Raw genomic sequence first — 15,249 nt, 5'->3', positions numbered from 1 at the left:
CCCCATTGAGACCCTCTTACTTCCCATGTGGGGGAAAGAAAACTCAGACAAAATCAACAAAATGCGCATTCAAGGTGACGTTTTTCATCTTCCTCAAAATGCTTAATGTTTGAAAACGATGCTCTGTGCTCAAGTAAAATTATGCTGACAAATACAGGAAAAATAGAGAAATTCTCAGTGTGACTGAATGGAGAGGCAAACACTTAAAAAAAGCGTAAACCCGGCACATAAAAATCTGTGACAGGGAGTTTTCCCAGCCACGATTTTCTCTTTTCATTTTTTTAATAAGTGCGATGTCGCCACCGGGATTACTACTCTCTCTTTAACCTGTCGGACCTGCTTCACTTTTTGAAGATTTTCTCTTTTGTAGTTTCCTCGTTTCGCCTTACCCAGGGGAAAATGGTCTACGGCGCAAGCGAAACGAAATATACTGCCTAAGTGTAGGTTATTTATGTTCTCGTCCGATGCTTGCTGTTTTAGGAACGGACAGTTAAAACAATTTAATGATGGAGAGGGATGGGGAAAGCAAGAACATTTTATACAGGCCAAAACGCTTGAAAAAATTCACGCAAACCACCATGAAAACAAAAAGAAAACTCCAGAAAATCCAACCCGTTACCCTTTTATATACCATTTTTGACGAAAAAGGTCCCCTTTCGCATACCTTCTATCAGTGACAAATGGTGCCTCTTCCACATATAATTGTTTATATTGTTTATAGAACTTTGTATCCCTTTTGACTGCTGTAAATGCACTTTTTTTTTACAAAGAATAGCCTGTACACCGACGTTGTTTTATTTTTCTTTTTGTTCCTACTTCCTTGCACTGGTGGTCAATAAATCCCCTGCGGTTTACATTTTATCATCCGCGCTCGACGGACTTTTGAAGAGGAAGTAGAGAGTCTGTCAACAGGCTACTAATCTCAAAAACAGAACGTTTTCTGGACTTTTCAAAGCCATTTCATTCATCTATTAGCCCTATTGGGCCCTTTGACAGACCCAAATGACAGATTTCCCTACCCTTTAATATACTTCAACAAGTGAAATCACTACTCTTTCTTATACAGCTATTTCGAGAAAGGTTGTCGGAAGGCTGGTATAGCCAGCCGAAATATTGTTATGAAAAAACAATACACGTTGTTCTGAATCAGCGTTGCACTAGTCTTTGGACTTCTCGTTTTTGGTATATGTATTAGTTGTTTTTGGCTTGTCAACATTTAACTCAAATCGGACTAATCACAAACTGTGTAAGAAACTAGCTAATGAAAAACACCAACATAGGTAATCCTTTCCGGAGGAGCCTCCCCGCCGTAGGCCAATATAGAAAAACCCCCGGGTCTGGTTTTTTTAAAAGATACTATTCTTAAACATTCTCTTTATTTCCAGCCCCCGGAAGCACAAAATATTGGCGTTCAGTCCTGAACACATTGAGTGATGCCATAAACAACAAGTTTACTCCGCTACAAGACGATGCCCATCCTCTCCCCTGAGTTATTTCGAATCCTTTTCTCTTTGCCTTTAAAACGCGCATCTTCCATATGCATGCTAAGAAGCTGTTTTATTAAAAGGCCGGGAATAAAATATATAAAACATTTCAATAATTGAAGTATTTGTTAATTTCCCTGAAAGCAGTAATACGTATTATTAAGTGAGAATAACGGGACAGAGAGGGTAAGGCCCTGCAGTCAGTTCAGCAGGCTAGCGGCTTTGGAAAAATATGACAATCATTGCACCAAACGTTATTTTAGGACAATTAAACGCTGTTGCTAGAATACATAGAAAATATTAAATTCCCTTACAGCTATGCCACCGTTCCTTTATCGCTTTTAGGTCTCGGACCGCGCTGCCGCTCTATCTAAAGTTCTTTAAAAACAAACGGCCTTTGACAGTTCATATGGAAAGAAACAACTTCATTGAACAACAAAAGCAAGACTTAACCCATAGAAAATAATCGTAATGAAAACTGTCCTTAACACTGCTATCACTTTATTCAATCCTCAGAATGCTGGAAATTACGCTTCGAGGAATTTGGTTTTCAATTTTTTTGTGAACGGAAGCATGTCCCGAGACTGACCCCCTAAATTACAGGAGATCTGACACCCCCCTCACTACTGCCTTTGTCAAATAGCCAGGCTAATCATGTATTTATTGGATAAATAAATTATTAACATCCCGGAGGCCTATCATGTAAAATCACATGTATTTCCACATAAAAAGCGGTCCTTACAATATGTAACATGCCATCATTAAAAATTTGCATAGGTTATAGCATTATTTGTTGTTGGCATGAATGCCACGAGTGATTTTTCAAAATGGTTATACGAGACAATTTTGTGGTATTTATGCCAAATATCACGTACATTACTTGTTCATACTACTACCCGCAAAAGGCTTGTAATTTTCACATGTAGGTATTTCAAAAAAGCTGAAAATACGTATACCACTGCTCTAGGCCAATCAAATTGCAGAAATTTCTCATGTCGTAGTATAATGGGAAGTAATACAGCAAATGACGTGAACACGGAATTTCAATAACCTTGTCCAAAAAGTAATATAAACTTGTTCTTGGTACTGAAACTTGGACTAAGGTGCTCAGGCCGAAAGTCAATTCTAATTCAATTCATTTCAAGCCGTAGCCTCGAATCCCGACACATCGAGTTTGGATTCCAGTTCGCGTTCGAGTTCGAGTTCATTATGAGCACATTGTTCAGGCGGTGTGTGCGCTAAATAAAAGATTGTTTTATTACTAATATATTTTTTCTTGTAACTGTTCAGCATAATTTTATGATATAAATTTTTTAATATATTCTGCTGTTGGTCCCCGCAGTTTGTTTGTTTTTCAGGCTTCAGGTATATGAAAGGGTAGGAATTTCACTTGTTGGACCATACGACAAGGTAGGGAAATCTGTCATTTTGGGTTTGCGAAAGGGAAAGGGCTAACAGATGAATTTTATAGCTTTATAAAGTCGAAAAAACGTTCAATTTTTGTGATTGATTCCTATTTAAAAGACAGTGCATTTACAGCAGTTAAAAGGGATACAAAGTTCTAAACAAGGTATGTGAAAGGAGTACCATTGGTTAATAGAGGGTATACTAAAGGGGTACCTTTTACGTGAAAAATGGTTTATAAAAGGGTAAGGGTGGGACCTTTGGGCGGAGCCTCCCAGTATAAAAATTCATCGAGTACCCCTCGGGCTAAAAGATGCCTCAGGCGTTAAGTCATGTCTTCACTTACCAATTATTTCACTGATATCGGTATGAATTGTCATATCCGGCTTTGTCAGAGGGTCTAGAGGAGATCTGTTTGTCGCTAGAACATCAAAACCCGTCGAAAACCATTGAAAAAATGGGTTATTTTGATCGCGTTACAGTTTCGTCGTTACACATTCTATATACCGCAAACCAAGAGACCGTGAGGGCTCGCATGATTGGCACTTCGTGCCTCGGTCGCCCTTCGGGCGACGTGCCGTGCGCCAGCGAGGATATGGTTTGCGGTTAGTGATTTTCAAAACGGCGAACAACAAAGTCGATCTCGGTCAGATAAGAAGCGAAGAAATCGTTTACAATAGATTCATAAAGATCCCACTGGGCTAATTAATCATGCTAAGCGACAGGTATAGACATTTTTCAAGGTGAGAAAGTAATTCATTTTTTCACACGAAACTCCTCAGGACCCTGTGACCTAAGCGATCCCTTCGGGATTTTCTGTCTTGACGTCATCCTAATCATTTCGTACTTGCGGGCGCAAACAATAGAAACGTCATCATTACCTACTGATTCCTCGCGGCCCCTGTTCGAGCAAATCGAGATTTTTTTCTGGCATACTGACTGTATATTTCAACTGTAAGTACTTTCCTTAATATATGCGCGAGTTACTAGAGTGCCTCCTCGAGATTTCGCCTCCTGGGCGAAATCTCTGCGGGGGCAATAACGAAGTTTATATTTGATTTAACTTTTGGACTCATTAACGATTCTCAATAATCGTCAACCGTCAAAAGTTTTTGGTTTTGCGAATCAAGAGATGGCGCAGTGGTGAGAGTGCTCGCCTGCTAGCACCTATCAATGTGGCCCGGGTTCAAATCCCGGCGTCGACGCCATATGTGGGTTGAGTTTGTTGTTGATTCTCTCATTTGCTCTGAGAGGTTTTTCTCTGAGTACTCCGGTTTTCCCCTCTCCTCAAAAACCAACATTTCCAAATTCCAATTCGACTAGGAATCAAGCCAGATGAAGAACCATTTTGTGAATGTGCTACCTCCAAATCATTACTTCTTTCTTTCTTTTTTAATTTTTTTTTCTTTATTTTTTATTTAAAATTTGACCGTCACTCTTAAAAATTAGTTAAAATTAACCGTCAATCGTCAAAGCTACCACCCCATTGAGACACTCTGTTCCATAAGGTACTCAAGGGACGTTTTGTTAGAGGTGTGCCGACGAGGCGCGCCTTCAAACCTTGACCCCGGTTGAAGGCAAAAATCGTTCATTTTGCAACCCTGTTTAAGAAAAGAGGCCCTATTTTACGACCCTAATTCGTTCTCTTTCTTGCATACAGAATAGAAATATTTTCCAAAATTCATTATAACATTATTTATGGAATAAAACTGGTTCGGAGCACATAGAACTGAAATCATCGCGAACAGTCGCATTAATTCTTTGGAAAGGCTTCCGGTCCAAAAAGACACTCCTTTCAAGAACGATAATTTATGTATACCTTGTTTAACACTCACGATTGTGAAAGAAAACCATACCCTGTTCAGCGGTTCAAACCCACTTATAGGGCCCAATAAGGTCAGGCAGTGCCCCGCTTCGGGGATCTGCATGTAAACGATATAACGAATCCGTTAATCTGAAGTTTCCATATTCTTGACGAATTTGCAAAAATTGTCTATGTAGCCTTTAGAGTAACGTTTCACGTGTCATTGTTATTAACAAAATGAACAGTTGCAATGGATGTCAATGTAATGCAATAGATAGAAGGATAAAGAAGTGTTCCATAAACTTAACGCGAGCAGGACGTCCTGTTTTTTATCGTTCCACGTCGCTAAACAAGTTTAGTCGTGTTGCGCTTTGGAAAGAAAAAAGTCATGTTGACAAAATGAATGTTTTTAATCTACCTCCTATAACAATGTTAGGAACTTCGACTGCTTCGGGAAATTTCAGCGAGGAAGGTAAAACTTGTGTGTTATTTTCGCATCTGTTCTCTTCGCGTTATTTTCCTCGGTGGCGTAAACTTGTAGCAAAAGTACAGGGCACGCGCGAAAATCCTTATTTTCCCAGACTAACTTTGCTTTTGCCTTCAAGTTATCAAACTACTGCGCCAACTTTTCATTCGAAAGTGTTAGTGCTCCTTAAATTTGTTTAGGATTGAATTTATCTGGTTGTCGTGAAATTTTCTCTATTGGCCTCAACCAGTTGAAACTGAATTGTTATTTGTTTGGATAATTTTGTTTCCTTGGTTACTTGTTTCTAAGGATCGGAAGCGATTCTGGCGCACGCAATCGAAGTTACTTACGACGTCAAGTTCCGATATTTGTTTTCACAAAGTTTAAAACACTTTTCAAAGCCTTTTAAATAGCTTTGTTGTAATCTAGTTGTAGCCGTGGGATTTTAAGGCTCAATTTAAGTATTAGCACACACTTTCACGCGGTTTATACTGATCAGCTTCACTTAAGCGGTCTAAGTGAATTTAAAATATTTATGCGCTTTTAATTGCCTTCAAATGCAGGAATGAACGTCGCTGTAGAACCGTTCCATCGACGCTTTACTGTTGTTGAAGACTTTGGAAGCAAGAGCGCTTTTATCGAAATCCACTTGTCGTCGATTGATATGCTTGTCTCACTGGCGGCTAACTCAGTTAACAAAATCAGCAGTTTTACCACAGCCTATTTGCCTGGAAAAACAATTACAAATGAAGTAAGTTTATAACAAAGTAAAGAAATGCATGCAATATAAAACAAAACCAAACGGTGCTAGTGTTTCACAACGTAAACGACGGCTTTTAACAAAGTTTCAAGCGATCTTGAGTTTGGATAGAACATAAGTGTTCGTTCCGAGAGACCGAAATCATTTTTCGAGCGGAAACGCAAAAGGTATGCTGTTTTTTAAGCTAATATAAGTCAACGACGGTTTGTCTCTCTTTTCTACAGACGGAAATGGACGAGGAACAACAAATGGACATATTTGATCAAAACCAGCCACAAAATGACTCATCGATCATGATCAACAAGTCATGGAAGCATCCAACCGCAGCAAAACAAAAAATCTTCCAGCGAGATGCGGCAGGAAACAACTCCACATGGTTAGCATGCGCACCAGCATGGAACAGTCAGTCAAGTGCAGTGAAGTTGGTTTTGAAATGGCTATATATTGGTATCGAGTGACCGAAGACATAAACTTAGACGCATTTGCTCGCAGAGCAGTTACTGCATCGGATTCTTCTTGTCCAGCAGACGGCGTAAGTTTGGCTTAAAGGCGCTTTCTAGATCTGTAACAGTGCGAAACCGCGCCGCGCCGATCCCTAGAGTGGAGAGTGAGTTACATATCGGAAAGCGGGTGTTCACAGACTTCACACTATATCGGATAGCTTTTACCAAAAATCTCACTAAGAAGTTGTTTTAGACAGTAAGCGTTCACAGTTGGGATCGCGCTAGTTTCCTGTTGATGCTGAAAACAAGGCTGCCGATGGCCGATTAAGGGGCTAAAATAGCAAAAATGTAGCCAAACTTTTGACATGCTAATCGCCTTTACAGACTTGATGGACTGGCTTGCATTTTGAACACGACCCTGCAGAAGCGTTTAAGTCGGGCTTCAATAATATATGTAAACTTTCGCTTATTCACCATTTTCACATACACCATAATGCACCTTGTTTACCCCCCCCCCCCCCCTCCTCCAAAAAAAGAAAATTCTGGATGACCATTGTTTTCGATTTCTCTTGGGATGACTGTAATACCCAGGAGAAATTGGAAAGAATGGCTATGCAAATTTGGGGGGTAAACAAAGGTGCAATAAGCTCGCCCATCCCCAAGGCTTTGGCCCAGCATCCATTTTTTTAAAAAATGGCGCCTGTCACGCAGGCTAATTAAGTAAAAATAAAAGCTTAACGTGGACAATTAGGGCTCTACCATATATTGTGCACATTCTTATCGTCCTTTTTAGATTGTGAATCACGGCATGTTCATTTTGGACATCAGTGATAAGGATCAGATAACTTGGCTACAAGTATTCAGTTGATGACACTGACTTACAGCAAGTCTGACAGCAAGTCTTTGTCCAAGAAGTCTGGGAATGTCACAGTAGAGGACGGTAAAGATAACACAACCCTGCCAGCTACAAGCCTGAAGAATAGAGAAATCAATGTTACCGCGTCGTCTGACAAGGCTGAAAGGGAGGTGAATGATATCATGGGAATTAAACGCCGTGAACCAATCGCGTTAATATGGATCATTCGATTCTGACAGTGAAGAACTTAGTAAAGACAAAAAACTGAACTTCCAAAATTACTACATTGCCCTTTTTTGGTTTGCACCCTAAAATCCGTTCATCAAAAAGACATGAAAACGATGACGTTATGTCTCTTAGCGACACTGACCAATATGTCTATTTCAGTAGACATTTTGGATAAATTTTGGCCTGATACGCCCAAGAGTTTGCTGCTATGGGATACTATGGTATGGCTTTACATAAAACAGTTCCTGAAAACCGTAATACCGTTTAATACGAGGCTTGACCTTAAGGAGGATGAAATTCTACTACACTGGGAAGGTCTGCTAATGAGAAAAAAACTTATGCCAAAGAACTGAACAGGCTTGCACTACAGCAGAAGGACACTGAGATTGGAACCTTTTTTTCAACTTTGGAAACATTATTTTGCACAAACAAAGCTGCCAGACGCCTAGCTGAATCACAGAGGCTTACTGCAAAGCTGTGGAACAAGGGCTTAGCAACCATGCGCTTGATCAGGTCAAATGAAACTCAGAAAAAAGGCTCGCAACATCACAAATTTTACGTACTTTGATGCACTCTCCTTTACATCTAACAAAGTACGATCACTTTACAACTCCTAATTCTAAAAAAAAAAATAATAATTAATATCTCCCTGCATATTTCGTTTTGGAAAATATGTATCAATCGATCATTTTGTGACGGACGAAACTGATCTGAAAGTGACTCGTCAATCTTTGTTGTTTGTTTTTTGCTTATAATTACGAAGATATTTTCGTTCATACAGTTTAAAATAAGATACTTCCAAAAGTTGTTATATAACAGTGGAAGAATTTCTGAGATAACGATGATTAATACCCCCAAAAAAATGATAAGATTTGGTTATCGCGGTCCGTGATTCTCGCAATGTGTTTCTTGACTTTTCTCGATAAAATTGACTTTTGCAAGTCAAGGAGCTGTTTTAGGAAAAAAGGAAGTGAGTAGAGCGCGCAGTTCGTGAAGTAGTTTTTTAAGCCTGTTGTTCGTTTGTGCTGTCTTTGTGTTTTATTGGTTGTGCATGTTTATTACAAATTTCTTACTATCGCTCAATTTCTTTTTAGTCTATTTCACAAGAAGTATAACCAAAATTATTACTAGTAATTGGACCTGGCAGGACACGTTTGATCTGACGACCACTATCCTGCTGACTGATTATTGATGCACGGCTTTGTACCTCGCCATTCCTCAGGCTCACATTATAAATATCATCCCCTGATTAATTCGAATGTTAATTCGAAAATGGAGGTAAGAGAATACATGATGCGTTTTTACTGTTTGCCGCAAAGTTGCCAAATTTCTACGTTCCCTTTTAGTAAAGGTCGCACCACACTATCGGCCAATTACCTGGAGGCTTTATAAAGCTAAAGGATATGAGCCATAGTTGTTTGGGAGTTTCTGTATATGAATTTGTTTGTAAATATGAACTTTTGCTTTTAAAATGGCAATAAAAAACTCAGTGCCAAATAGTAAATAATTTAGATTTCTTACATAAGTCCATATAGACTATGATACTGGCGCAACACTCCCTTTTTATGGCCGCTATAAGGCTAGGTTTTTGTGCAAGAAGAGGTTGCTAGGACAGTGAGTCAAGACCGCCATTGTTTCCGGCCTTTGGTCTGTAAGTTAGGGTTTTTTTAAACATTTTATGCCTGCACTCCCTTTTTGCAGTTGCATATGTCGTAATCCCGACTCTCCAAAGGAGAAGCGAAAATTTGATGTCAAATCGCATTCTCTTTATCATATTGGATAAAATGCTTTACTGAACTGCACAGGAAGGGTAACAAGATACACATTTTGATATTTAAGGATATCGACGGAGGTTATATTGAGAGAACTGTGCTAAAATTATTCAAAGGGAGACATAGTTGGTTCGACATTGTAGAATGCTCAAAATAGCAGGGATTCAAACTATCCAAAGTAAAATCTCAGTGATACACTTGGGGAGTCCACGTTGACGCAAATTCAAGGTATCCAGGGTTGAGTTAACAGAACCCTATACACTGTATTTTTTATTAACTAAACTCTAAACGCACTTCTCTTGTGTTCTACTCTACTCTACTCTGCTGTGCCCAGCTTAGCTCCCTGTTTGGAATATTCTCAGCCCTACTCTTATGTAATCTTCTCTAACATTGGGGAGCAAAGGTCGAGAACAGTGCTGAGAGCACTAGACCCCGCCTCTCCCCTTTCCCCTTCTCACCAAAGTGACCCAGGTTCAAATCCCGGCGTCGACGCCATATGCAACAAACATAATGAAACAACGAAAGTTTGAATTTGTTGTTGATTCTCTCCTTTTCCCTGACTGGTTTTTCTCTTCTCTCTTCGAAAAAGCAACATTTCCAAATTTCGATTAGATCGGTGAATTGCTACCTTCAAAACTTTAGTTATTTAGTTACTTATTTATTTACTAAGGAGCTATTCTACTGTATTATATTATTTCATTTTATATTATATTTGGCTATTATCCTCTTTCTCCGTCCCTTTATTTTCTTTCTTGCTTTATAATCTTCAGTCACTAAGTAATAACTGCCATACTGGCAGCAATGACACCATTAACCCACACAGGCGCATCCCAGCATCCACCGCTGAAGTCTTCTTTGGACAAGGTACTGTACGATCTCCCAAGGATATTGGTTCTAATTCACCCTCATCATCAGAAGATCTTCCTGACGATATAAATATTGTTAAAGATTTGGGATAAGAATCGGTAAAAAATGAACAACTACTGATTTTAGAGGGCAAGGCATGTTTCGATCGATCAATGATCAGTTCAGTTACAAAGTGATACACTTATGACTGAAGTTACAATAAATGGTGCATGATGCATGATACGATTGGCACTGATCGATGTATCAACTCATGATAACAATTGACATTTTCAGCTTGTATGTTTTGTTTCCCCATTTAAGTGATGGTACTTCAGAGAACTGTCTCTTTCTAATTTTGTCCTGTGCGCGTGCATCCACGTGCATATTAAGTATGCATAATTTATGACAGGACAAAAGGCAAATTCCCTGGAGAACATCACGTGGTCTGAATTAATAAAACAAACCATACAAATGCAAGCTAAATATAGCCTGCGTACAGAAGGCGCTTGGACGCAATGGGCGCCTGCTACACAACCTAAGCTGGAAAGGTCTGTTTGAATCTACATAACGTTATCCTGAATAAGCGTGACTTAACAAATATTACACATTAGGGAAAACGTAACGTTTTCAATCTCTTCAAAGCTATAAAAATATGTAGCAAAAATAAAGAAAATAAGTAATGATAACGATCACGATATTGATGATGATGACGAAAGTAAAAGTAAAATCAAGTTAAAACAGAAGAGTAAGCTCAGATGATTAAGCTGCATGTTCAATGTTAGTTTCTCCCTCCTAATATAATTATGAGAAATTTATATTTGTTGACTGGAAAGACGAACGTGTCGGTTTTTCACAATAACGACTATTGACCACCACAGAAAATGCCATAACATACCCATAATGCTCTTTGTTTGTTTTGCAGAAGCATTGTTTTCAGTTTCTTTTGGGGCCATTTGAACTCCCAAGGGATTGAATCTAAGAGAGGAAATGGCTTTCCCCGGGAACAAAGAAAACTGTTCGTAATTAACGCTGGGTGTCCGTACAGCGGGGTTCGAGTGACATAAAATGTATTTTACCTTGAAAGGCTTCTCTACAATTACACTAAATCACATTCAAGGTAAAAGAAGAAGTAAAGGAAGGTCATGTAGAACCTTCATGTGTACTTACCATTCTCGTCGACATCGTCGTAGTCATAACCGAACTCGAAAGAGAGACTTCTGAAACATCCGTTGATGAGTATACACAGGATAAAGTGGTACAATGACGTCACCTTTGTTGTGTCCGATGGGTGAATTGTCGGTTAAGCTAGAACAGAAGCGTTCTTGCTGAACTTGCGAAGCCATTTCTCATAAATACGATCCACAAAGAAATGATGAAGAGGAAAGATTGAGTCGTTTGACGCAGAAGATACATCCCCCATGGCTCCACCCACGACTATGTGAACTTAGTTGTGTAAGGTGAGGACATTTGGCAAACGATAACCGGTCTTTGTACTGGCGTAGCCTTCCAGGATGTTTTTAGAATTGCAGCTTGACTCTTTGCTATAGGGTAGCAGGTCAAAAGTTTCAAACCGGAGAGCAAATTAAAGTTGACTTCGTCTTTGGTTGGAAATGTCATTGTATATCTCTGTTTTCTTACTTTTTCTTCCTTTTCGTTCTCAATGCGTGATCTCTTCCAAAACAGGTTTCTTGTTTGTTGTGTGGTCCACACATATTTGTCGGGAAATGGGTTTGTTCACTGGTGCAAATGACGTACCAGTTGTCAAAGTATTTGCCCTTCACAGTTCCACCAGCTTAGTTCGTTACACCAAGAAGCTCTTCAGAACAAATAGCTGGCTCACATTGTGTTTCATACTTTCCCAAAAAGGCATAGCAAAGTTTTCATCGTTACCGATTCCTGCAAGGTTCTCTCCCAAGTCAAACAGGTACAGTCGATACCACTATTTATCAGACACAGGTCCGAATGTTTTTTAAAGCTAATTCCACATAGGCATTTGAACAACCACTAATTTTAAGAAACAGGTCTGAATCGAAACACTTGGGGCCATATTCATATATGATAAACACGGTTTCAGCCGGTTTTAATACGCTGTCAAAAGTTATTTTTTCATTAGCATTAGGTTGGATTGATGTGAGATACAGTACAAGAAGAAGTACAAGTAGACTCTGCAGTAACATACTTAAGATCGTTTAGTTGGTTCTGTCAGTAAAAACTCTTTGCAATCTTCAGCACCCTTCGTTTTTGTCGACACATGCGCTCTCCACATCAAGCTAAACCAAGCGACATTCATTTGAAAAAAACTTAAGTTAAAATGTACCAGTTTTGTCTCTTAAAAATTAATTACAAGTCTTTTAATTAACTGCAGACTCGCAGTGTTTTAGTCACTGAAGTCTACCGGTAGCTTTTATCCTCACCGTGATATTTCCACCTTCAAACTTAATCTACTGTAGGAACACAGGAAACGGGTAAACTTCCGCATTGTCTTCGGGATTTCCTTAATAAACAAAGGCTACGTATTTTGCATACGCTGGAGATAGGCTAGACTGTTTCAAAACAACTTCTTAATTTACAAAGATCAATGTATTACTTTTAACTTTGTTCAGAAATTATACAAGGTAATTTTTTTCTGTCTTGATGAAATGAGAAATAAAAACACGTTTTTACCTACTAGCAATATGCAAAGGCCCCAGTTGTTCAAAAGCTGGATAGCACTATCCACCGGATAAATCTTTATCCAGTGGATAGTGTCATTGGCTTCCCTAATACTTATCCACTAGGTAGTGATTTATCCCATGGATAGCCCCATCTAGCTTTTGAACTACTGGGGCCATGCCGAGTCTTGCCAAAGTAAGAAAAAAAAACAATGCACAACGACCATCAAAAGAAAGAAAAGATTGAACCTTAGACAAAAATAAGAATCGAACAGAAAGCACTGTCGATTTTACAAAAATGCGTTCATGTTTACATTCATAACCGTCATGATCGTTCTTTTCGAGAACTGCTTTCTGTGTATGCAGATGTCTTGCAAACATTTGCACCAACTCAAGCTATATATGATTCACGTCATTGAAGTATAACTGGCATCGAATTTGCAAACAATCTTCTCACGTATAAAACTCTTTTTCGTGATTTCTCATACTCTTGAAGTCCTTGAAGGGAAGCATTTCACCCTTTAACCCCCAGTGCTGAGATATAAGAGAGTCAGCTTACTCACACCATTCAATTTCCAAGAAATGCATGGCGACTAACAATGCGTGTTCGATGTGTTTAGCAGCTGTGCGGAGCTGTATGCGATGATCTCTACGATGTCATTCCTGTCAGAATTACTGTCATAAATAAATGCATTGTGGTCTTGAGACAAGACACTCCCTCATCATAAAAGTCTCAACAAGAGACATATCGCCTCTACCTCGACTTCAAAAGCTGCCATAGTTGTAAATTTATTGAACGTCCTGTAAGACTTGCAAAAGCAAGATAATCTACTCGTTTCTTTTAAAATATTGTCTAATTTAAGTGTACGACTTATACTTACTGTATACTTAATACGTAATTTGGGTAATAAGTCGACTTATCCGTTGAATAGAAAACTCTAATAGTACATCAAATATATAAGCGACACATCTACTCGCTTCTTTAATTAACATTGTCTATTCTACGTGGATGAATTACTTTATAAGTAAGTACCATCTGAATTGATGTGCATTCAATTTTTCAAATAACCCATTGCATAGGAAACTCTAACTGATCACAATTGCTTACTTTAACAAGCAGGTTTAATCGTAAATGCTCAACCGTTTCATAAGCCATCATATGTGTCTTGTGTCTTCATTCAATATTGTATATTTCAGTTAACATTGTCTATTTCATTTGTATGACCTACTCATAAGTAGGTGACCTGTTCAGCTACACACGGATTCAGTGTTATATCCTAACTGACTTTTTATAAGGGACATATCTACTAGTATCTTCAGTCAATTTATTCGGCTGTTTTTTTTTTTTTTCAAGTCTATGTTGATCCACAACCTCCTTCATAAGCATGCAACACAGGAATTACTGCGATTTTCACAAACATGCGAATTCTGAAGTTCAAAAGCCAACTGACGATTGCGTTTTTCGCTGCCGTCAATCATCTTAACGGACCTCTTAGGAAACAAAACTTTACTTTAACGGGTTCATTCTACAACTTGTAATAAGCGCCATATCCACAGCCTGCGCCACAGATGACGGAACTAAATCCTCTGGTTAAGTCCGTTTGCAAAACAGCGCCGAAATCCTTGTTCAATCAGGGCCCCAAACTGTGTACAAGGATTTGAGTACGTGCTATGATTGGCCAGTAACCTAGTGGAAAAAGCCATTGCCAATTTGTCAATCAGGTTGAAAAGAAAATCCAAACACACTTCCGGTAACTGATTCATTCAGTCCGTTGAGGGCCCAGAACAAGGACATTACCAGTAAATTATAAACCGGGTTAAAGCTCCTATCTTCTATTTACATTGCGGTCTACTTCCGCTGTATGACCTTCATAAGAAACTGTAATATCGGGATAATTGTAAATATATTTATAGGTAATAGCATGATTTGTTGTGATATTTGGCATAAATACCACGTGTGATATTTCGAAATTGTTATACGTAATTTCACGAGCCGTTAGGCAAGTGAAATTTGAGACAATTTTGAAATATCACGAGTGCATGGTATTTATGCCAAATATCACGTACCAATCATGCTATTATTTGTTTATACTACTACCCACAAAAGGTTTGTAATTTTCACACATAGGTATTTCAAATTAAGCTGAAATACCACTGCTCTAAGCCAATCAATTACAGAAACTTCTCATGTAGTAGTATAACATATGTAAAAATAAAGCTATTATATTTTCATTTTTGTTACTCTAACGATCATACAGATACTTAATTCATATCAGAGAATCCGGCCATACTAAAGCTTCAAGCAGAAACTGCTGCCATTTTTACCAGTAAATGTCCAGTCAGGGCTGTGCTCTGCTAGTGCCCGGTAGTGCCTGGCGCCTAAATCTTGTTCTTAGGCATAAAGGAAGTATTTTTTTTCACATAAATCAAATCCATTTCACAGTCTTCCCAGGTTCAGAGAGCCGGGCCCTCTTCAGTTTACAGAGTACAGACATTCAGATAGTGGGGAAGGCGCAAAGAAGAGCGCGCGCCACT

The 15,249-nt window shown here is 38.8% G+C and overlaps 1 pseudogene; it reads right to left on the bottom strand.

The window, feature by feature from the left end:
- Window positions 1-9,983: 9,983 nt before the first annotated feature.
- Window positions 9,984-13,493, bottom strand: LOC140925904 (tyrosinase-like; annotated as a pseudogene).
- Between the last annotated feature and the right edge of the window lie 1,756 nt (window positions 13,494-15,249).

This window comes from Porites lutea, chromosome 2 (assembly GCF_958299795.1).
Source record: "Porites lutea chromosome 2, jaPorLute2.1, whole genome shotgun sequence".
NCBI lineage: Eukaryota > Metazoa > Cnidaria > Anthozoa > Scleractinia > Poritidae > Porites > Porites lutea.
Note: the sequence above shows the minus strand (reverse complement) of the source record. Positions and strands in the feature narration are given on the sequence as shown.